At 33.6% G+C, this 8663-nt stretch overlaps 1 pseudogene; it reads left to right on the top strand.

Annotated features, from left to right (window-relative positions):
• Nucleotides 1-768: 768 nt before the first annotated feature.
• LOC149210493 (gibberellic acid methyltransferase 1-like) lies at nucleotides 769-3377 on the top strand (annotated as a pseudogene).
• Nucleotides 3378-8663: the final 5286 nt, after the last annotated feature.

The raw sequence follows: 8663 nt of genomic DNA, 5'->3' as shown, positions 1-8663 counted from the left end.
ATATCACACTAATAGTAAATAGTAATAATTGTATTATTTTATTTAAATTTATTATTATTTATTAAATAAAAATAATATAATGTTTAATAAATAAATTAATAATTTAAACTACTTTTGTTTGGCTAAGAGTTAGTCTTCCTAGGACATAAGGAAAGAGGTTAGCAATCCAAGATCTAGGTTAACAACCCAGGATCTAGAAGCATCTCGTAAGAGTGAAAACCTACCTAGCTCCAGATAACCTGGTTTTGCTTGATTAACCATGATGAGTCCACTAGCATTAATTGTTAACAGACATAAATAATTGTCTTCTTTACTAATTTGACAAATCAATTATGATCAATTTTCTCACATGTTAAAAAAATACAATATAATATTTAATAATACTAAAAAAATTAACAAACCAATAAGTGCACGCCTTAGCGATCAAACTTGCGATTTCGATAAATTGCTGCCGGATTTTGACCAGAAAAACCCACAGAAAAAGCTTCCAAAAAATCTCTTTAAAAACCACTCCATTTACAAGGCTATAAGATACATTGAATGCAAGCATTTAAGACAGTATTAGTACAAGGCTATAAGATACATTGAATGCAAGCATTTAAGACTCACAAACAGATAACCATGGTATGCCCATGACGTTTGCTGAGATGTGACGCGCTGACAGGACCAGCGTAGACCATCAAACATCATGCGTGGCATGAACATGTGCTATGCACGCCATCAAACGTCATGCATGGCATGAACATGTGCTTGCTTCTAAACTAGTCAATGGAGTTATGCCGAGACGTGGCTGAGGCGGAAGAGGCCGGCTGCCCGGAGCGTTTAGGAAGTGTGGCCATGATGCCTCTCTCAGTTTCTTGGTAGAGAGTAAATTTGGTATTAAGCATTAGGTTTCCAATACTGTAGATTTATGTTCTGTAAACTGCAGAGTTGTTCCTACAACGGGGAAGTCTGCATTAGGTTTCCAATACACTGTATATTTATGTCGCATTCTCGCTTATGGCTGTGTTTCTTTTATTTGTAGTCCGTTGGCGGCCTCATTATCTTACATGTAATTTTGTGCAAACTACTTCCGTATTTTTCCAAAACTTTTGATTATTACTATTATTATTGGGATTATAATGATTTGTCTGCAATCATTTGGATTAACTCTCTCGACTATTTTTTGTAATCATGTAGAATTAATGCTATGGCTTATTTCTATGTAACCATTTATTTTAATATGCGATTTTTTTAACTGCAGATGTAATTACTGGCCCAATTAAAATGAAGTTGACCTGGTCGAAGAATTTGAAGTTACAACTTCGTTTAGTCCAATTGAATTAGGTACCACCATGAGACGCATTTAAACTTTTGTTCATCTAAAAAGAAGTAAAATTTTTATACCGTCTCACCCATCCAAGTTGTATACACTTCTTATTGGTAGGATTGTGAAACTTTGCTTTGAATTTAGCTGCAAACTTTCTCAGATTTCTTAGTGTAATGAGATCGTGAGATTTGTGAGCAGGGCCAGAGCATCATATTGATATTAGAAGCTTTGTTTATGTATCTGGTAAAAATATTTGATGAGAGATGGAAATAATATAAGGTTCCAGTCAAATTTACAGATTATGAGTCTGACACCGTTCCAGAACAAAATTTCAAATGCTACGCCATTTCATTAGGTATCCTCTATTGTCTTATGCAATTCTTCTATTGCCTTACCTGCATATAGTACGATATATAATTGCAGTGTCAGCCTTGGCTTTCTTTTCCGTCAGTGGGATTATTATATTTAACAGGCAACGCATTCTAAAAGCAATTAAACGAAATTCAAGAAGCTGGAAACTGAAATGCTTACTTGCATATAGTACCATATATAATTACAGTGTCAGCCTTGGCTTTCCGTCAGTGGCAACGCATTCTAAAGCAATTAAATGAAATTGAACAAGCTGGAAACTGAAATACTTGCATATAGTACCATATATAATTACAGTGTCAGCCTTGGCTTGTACCATATATAATTACAGTGTCAGCCTTGGCAAGGGCTAACCAGCGATATATTGAGTCATAAATGCCCTTGCCATCTATGTATGTGGTGCATGTCAATGGGATGGCATACATAACATAACTCCGGCGGGCGACCTCGCGTTTCCGGTGACATACGCAGGACCCACTAACGAGGACCCGCCCGCCCCGTCTCGTTTTTGACTCCGGCGGCCCGCATGTGTTTCCGGTGGAGTATGCGGAGGAGTAGTTGGAGAATGTGTTTCAGGCCGCGTGGGGATGAGCATTGACGCAGATAATTAATTACGTACATTTCTCAGCAGTCCGTCGTTTTACTCGCTGCTCCCAACACCAATCATGAAGCCGCGCGATTCACCGATTTGAATTTGAATTGATTTATCCCGCCAATTTCATTTTCATTTGCAGTCAATATCCGAGGATTGAATCATGGAGTTTGGGTTGTTTTGTTACAGTGTTGTGGAATCGAGTCTGTTTGAGGTTAAGGAATGGGATGCAATGGACAAAACCTTTATGGGGCACCAGGGCTCTTCTTCCTCAATCACTTTGGATGGGTATGAAGGGTAATTCACATGTTGGAAGTTGCTTGAGATGGTTGGATTGCCAAGCTCCTTATTGCAGGTGCCTCAGATGTTGTGATGAAGGGTTTGATCTTATTTAATAATGGAAGAGTTTGTATCAACAAATGTGGGTAGGATATTGCAGAGGCGTATTCAAAGTAATCTAACAATGATCTCAACGTTCTCATAAAGTGCAGAGCTCGGGAGATGGCCGCAAGAAGCATGCTCTTCTTGTGTATGATGGGGAGGCCAGACACTTGGCCTCCTGCAAAACAAGTCTCTGTGGGAGGAGAATTTTGTGGCCAGACTTTGAAGATGCATGAGATGAATTGGTGACACAGGGAAGATGACAAAAAATAAGTCTTAAATTCTTATCAAATCATTTATAGTTAACAATGTGGACTGAGAATGAAAATATTAATGGTATTAATCTTTTGGTGTTGTGATATCGATTGCAGGGGATTATTGGAAGAGATTTGAGAGACTTTTAAAATATTCCATGGTATTTTCCGAATGCAGATGAGCTTAGAAAAACGGTAAATAAGTGTGGAGCTTTTGAGATTGAGAGTTTAAAGTGTGCGAGAGGGTGCCGAGTATGCGTGAGGAAGATTTTGAAGAGTATATTAAGAACCCAAAAATGTTTAGTTGTGTGAAATCCAATTTATTCAAGAGCTTTGTGTGTAGTTTGGTTGAAGCCCACATTGGCAAGGAATCTACAGAGATTTTTTCAGGTTTTTTCCTGAGAAGGCCTTAGCACTTCCACTGTGCAATCCACCTTCTAGTCTGTCCCATACATTGTCGCTTAACTTATAAGAAAGTAGTCGACAATGTCTACAAAATCATTTGAATTTTTATATGAGAAGGAATAAATTTACGTGAGAGGTAATCCTTTTGATCAAGATATTTATGTGGATTTGTAATATTATTTAGTATTCTTATTATTAAAACGACGGGGCCAATCTGTTATAACAAGTGATAAAATTTGAGATTTTTTTTTAATTGTATATTTAAAATGCAAATAAAATAGTCCAATTTCATTCTTGTCAATTCAATTAGGAAATATTTTGAAATTTATAATTGAGTTACCCTCAAGTCAAAGTTAGTAAAGTCGGACTTAAAGGGAAGCCAATAATTAAACCTGCTGATTTTGAAAGTTCTGCTAATTTTGTAAGCCTCTCCATGAATTGTTTTTTATTTTTAAATTAGTGGTTTGTTTGGTACATTTCACTGTTTTAAAATTTTATTTGAGGTATAAAAAGCTAACAATTAGTTGTTTTTTATTTTATTCTAAAATAGGTGGCATATATATATATATATGGGAAATAAAAAACTAACCATCATATTTAATTTAATTTTTAATTATGTTTTGTGGAGATGATAAAGTGGATTCATAGTAAATTATAAAATTATTTTATGTAAATGATATTATTTTAATTATAAAAATAAAATTAATAAAAATTATTACTATTATTATTTAATAGTTTGTTTTATTTTTTATTTTTAAATTGTAGATAAACATTTGTATTTATTTTATTTTAATTTTTCAAAAATTTTAAATAATAATTGATTAATTTTGTATTAGTAAATAGTTTTAGTAAAAATGAACTATACGTTTATAAGTGATGTTATAAGGAATTTTTAATTATAAGTTACTTTATAAGGAAATTTTAATTAAAATTTAAATATCTAATTTAAATTTAATCTAATAAATGTAATTGATCAAGAGGACTCTTTTAAGTGATGTGATTGAGAGGATTGGAAGGTTCAATATTGATGCAACCCCATAGCGATCACTGAAGAAACCTAGACCATCTCAAAAAGGTCCCCCAAAATGGCTCACCAAAACACTTGAAAGTATTCATTTTGATGAGGTCGAAAAGAGAGGAACCATATTAGGTATTTAAATTTTAATTAGAAATTAGTTATCATATTATATATTGATTGAACATGCTTAGATTTTATTAGCATTTTTTGATGAGTAAGGTTTCATTATGTTAAATATATATTGGCTTCATTGGCTTGTTATATTTGGCTTGATTCTCATAGATATCATAGTTACGTTTGAAGAGCTACGTGATAATTCCAGTGCATCAATGAATTTATATTTTTGCATAGCCATAGATTTCAGTATCATTTTTTATTTTTTATTATTATATGCGAGCTGTTGTTTGAAAATTAGCCTAATTGATAAAAGTAATCAAGGCAGTGAGAGTGCCATTCACCAATTTTCTAAGAGAAGAAGGCCCCAACCTCTTGAAAATTGTCTTTTTACCTTAAACCTTTCAAACACCATAGTTCTTTGCTTTCATTTACTTCTCTTCTAGAATAGAATGATGATTCAAGTACATGCTAGTTAAAGAGATGAGTAGAAGACTATGAGCAACCACTCATCTTCACTCTCATAGATGAGGAAGGTTGTAGTGCATTCTCATCCCTATAACTAGTATTGGCTCTATATTAACTAAGTTGAGTAAAAGATTGTCAGAATGTCCACTTGCCTCCACCAAGAAGGAAGGCCCTAGTGCATTAGTTATCCTTTTTGATTGAAAACCCCTTTGATCATTTTCCCATCATTTGAGTGAAAACTTGGAATTTTTGAGATGATTGCATAGAGAAGTTGGATTTGTGTGAGAGATCATAGTATATGCCTAGTTTGAAGTATTCTTAAATCAAGTAAGAGTGATTTCATTACAAGCTTGTGTGAATATGTTAAGAGTTTTGTTTCATGATTCTTGAATTGAGTTGTTAGTTTTGATTTAGAAGTGACAAATAATCTAACTTAACTCATATTACATACTTTAGTGTGCTTCAAAGTTTACAAACACTAAATTGATATAAAATCATGTCGACTCACAAACACCCCTTCAAATTAGGGGGGGGAATGTTATACACCTAATCCTTTGGGATTGGTTAGATAACTTGTAAATATGTAAATAAAAGGAAATATGAGTAGTTATAAAAGGAATCAACCTTGGAAGATGAAATAAAGGGTCACTCTTGTATGTTATATAATTCTATTTTCATCAATGCAATATCAATATGATTCACGACTCATATTCCTTGGCTCGACAAATTGAAACACGAAAAACCATATAATTCTTCTCTTGAATCAGAAATCGTTGATCTTAGATGAGTCATTAGTGATTTGGCTAAGCAAAGGCAGAATGATGTTCATTCCATGGCTCCACCCTCATCTTCTATATTGGATTATTTAATTATGTCAATTTAAGCTTGTCAAATCATTGACATAATAGCCCCAATAAATATGCTAGAGTCTAAATGATATTCATGGTAGAAAACACAAGTTTTTTGGCCTTATTAATCAACTTTTGTTATAAATTTTAAAGTCTTAAATTTTCTCCCTTGTAACAGGTGCACAATGGCAAAACCTCCCCTCCCGCTTTGCTGATGTGTTAATGCGTCAAATTTAAAGCATCGACATGAAAAACATCTAGCAGACGATCAGTTGGTTGGTCACCTCATAGGTGTGGCTAGATATGCAATCTAAGTTATGGAAGAATGTTAAGTATCGATTTGGTACACTATTGAACGAATTAAGTTTATGTCAGATGGTGGAAGCATAGATCTGATGAATGCCAATATGATGGAACCCAATAATTATTTGAACACAGTGATTCATTTCTTATGGGAAGAAAAAATTATGAGAATTCCTGGCTATGGGTTTGATGGAACACTAAAACATCATACCCATAGCTATGGGTTTAATGCTTTGCATGCAGAGCATTAAATGGGGATGCTACATTATGCTTGGAGGTGGTTATGCTTTGGATGCTACATTTTACTATATAACCCCTTTTATACCCCCAAACATATACACCCATCGATGCCCTATATCACTCCCCAATACCTATAGACCCCTTAATTCTCTACATCACCCTCCAATATCTATACACCCCTCGATACCCTACATCAACCTCTAATATCTATACACCCCTTGATACCCTACATCACCCCCCAATACCATTATGTTGACTTTATTTTTCGCAATTTTAAATGTCCCTTTAATAAGGTATTGCTCCACAATATGAATCGCTCCAAGTAAAAATACCCCTTATTTTTACTAGAGATGCTCTTTTATTCTGCCAATACCAATAACCACCCCGCCTCCTCTCCCCCCCCAACACCCCCCAAACCCAATACCCTACACCCCCTTCCCAATACTTACAATTCATTGACTTTATTTTCACAATTTTAAATGCTCCTTTATGGATGAATGTAATAAGATATTGTTCCACAGAGGGAAGCCCTCTTAGAAGGAGAGTGATCAAAGTCCTTAAAAAGATCCATTTTTGTATTTAAATAAGATGTAATAGTTTCATGATGCATTTTTGTTCCACTAATGGAGCAATAGCTACAACCCCCTTGAGGAGGAAAGTCCTCTATATATATCTTCAACTTTATCACTCAAGAAAGAAGTGGATTCCCCAATAATTTACCTCATTTTGACTAAAGCTAATATCTAAATTCAATTCATTTAGACAAAATTATCTCTTTGATTTTGATTTGGTTTCTTTTTTTCCTAATAAAAAATTATCTAAAACATAGCATCAAGCAAATTATAAATATCCTAAAAAATATCATTTGTTACACTTAAATGTTATGTTCTCATAATCCAAAGAATATCTTTAAAAAAAAAAAACATATAACTATATTTTATACCAATTACGATTATCTCCAACTTTACATATATTTTCACATAAAAAACAATACCCTTGTTATATTAAATTTAATTAATTTAAGAAAAAAAATGAAGTCCTCACCACATATTCCTAATTGATTGTAAAAAAATATCAAACTCGCACAATCATTTGTTATACTCTATAATGAATTTCCAAATTCCCATCTTGCCAAATTTTGTGGCACTGTCCTTCTCAGTCAGAATCTATTTTGAAGTTGCTAAATTGATTTATAGAAGCAATATGGACTGACCATGCAATGATGTCCTGTCAAAGGTACATTGAAGAATTAAGAGCAATAGAAGATAGTCTCATCCTTATCATTGATGAAGCTTCTGAGGGTTATCTCACGGAGAATACAAAGGATAGACTTGTTCAGCTGGAATCTAGAAAAAAAAAAAAATTGTATGAACAAGAAGCTACTTGGAGACTTAAGAGTAGTATTGTTTGGCTTATGGCAAGAGATGACAATACAAAAAAAATTCATAATGTTGCAAAAGGCAAGAAATCTACAAATACTATATGGGAACTGCATGACCTAGAAGGTAATAGAGCCTCTTTGTTTGAAGATCTTGCAAATATGGGAAAGTCTCATTTTGAATCCTTGTTTAAATAACCTCGATAAGCAATGATAACAGAAGTTGTGTGATTGCCTTCTTTTTTCCTAGTTTTTCAAATAATGTAAAGAATGCGCCTATAATGGAGGAAATGACATCTGAAGAATTAAAAGAGGTGTTCTCAATTTTTCAAAAGGACAAGAGTCTTGGTCTTGACAAGTGGTGAGTGAAAATTTTCATTGCTTTTTATGAACTAATTGGAGATGATATTCTTTGTGTTGTCGAAAAATTATGAACTACAGGGTTGGTTCTATATTCATTTAATAGTACTTTTATCGCTTAAATTCCAAAAGTAGACAACCCTACTACTTTTGACGAGTTTCAACACATATCTCTATGTGATTGTGTATATAAGGTCATTGCCCATCATTTAAAGCCAATCTTATCTAAAGCGATATCAAAAGAGTAGTTTAGCTTCCTTGAAGGGTGTCAGATCCATGAAGCTATTGGAGTAGCCGAGGAAGGACTACATAGTCTAAAATTAAGGAATATCAAAGGTGCAATTCTAAAGATTTACCTTTCAAAAGTATATGATCGAGTAAGTTGGATCTATATTTGTCTCTTACTTACACATCTGGGGTTTAGTATTCCAATTGTAAACTGGATTATGAGCTACATAACCTTTATTTCCTTCATTGTTCTGATAAATTGATCAACCCATGATCAACCTCACCTTTCTTTCATGCTCAAAGAGGTCTTTCGGCAAGTTTGATGTCAATTATCACCTCTTCTATTTTTATTGGTCACTAAAGGATTAAGTCAAATTCTTGGGAGGCTAAAAGAAG

Source organism: Pinus tabuliformis, chromosome 1_2 (assembly GCF_031772625.1).
Source record: "Pinus tabuliformis cultivar Carrire ecotype Pingquan chromosome 1_2, CPIR1, whole genome shotgun sequence".
In the NCBI taxonomy this organism is placed as follows: domain Eukaryota; kingdom Viridiplantae; phylum Streptophyta; class Pinopsida; order Pinales; family Pinaceae; genus Pinus; species Pinus tabuliformis.
This window is presented reverse-complemented; position numbering and strand designations above follow the sequence as displayed.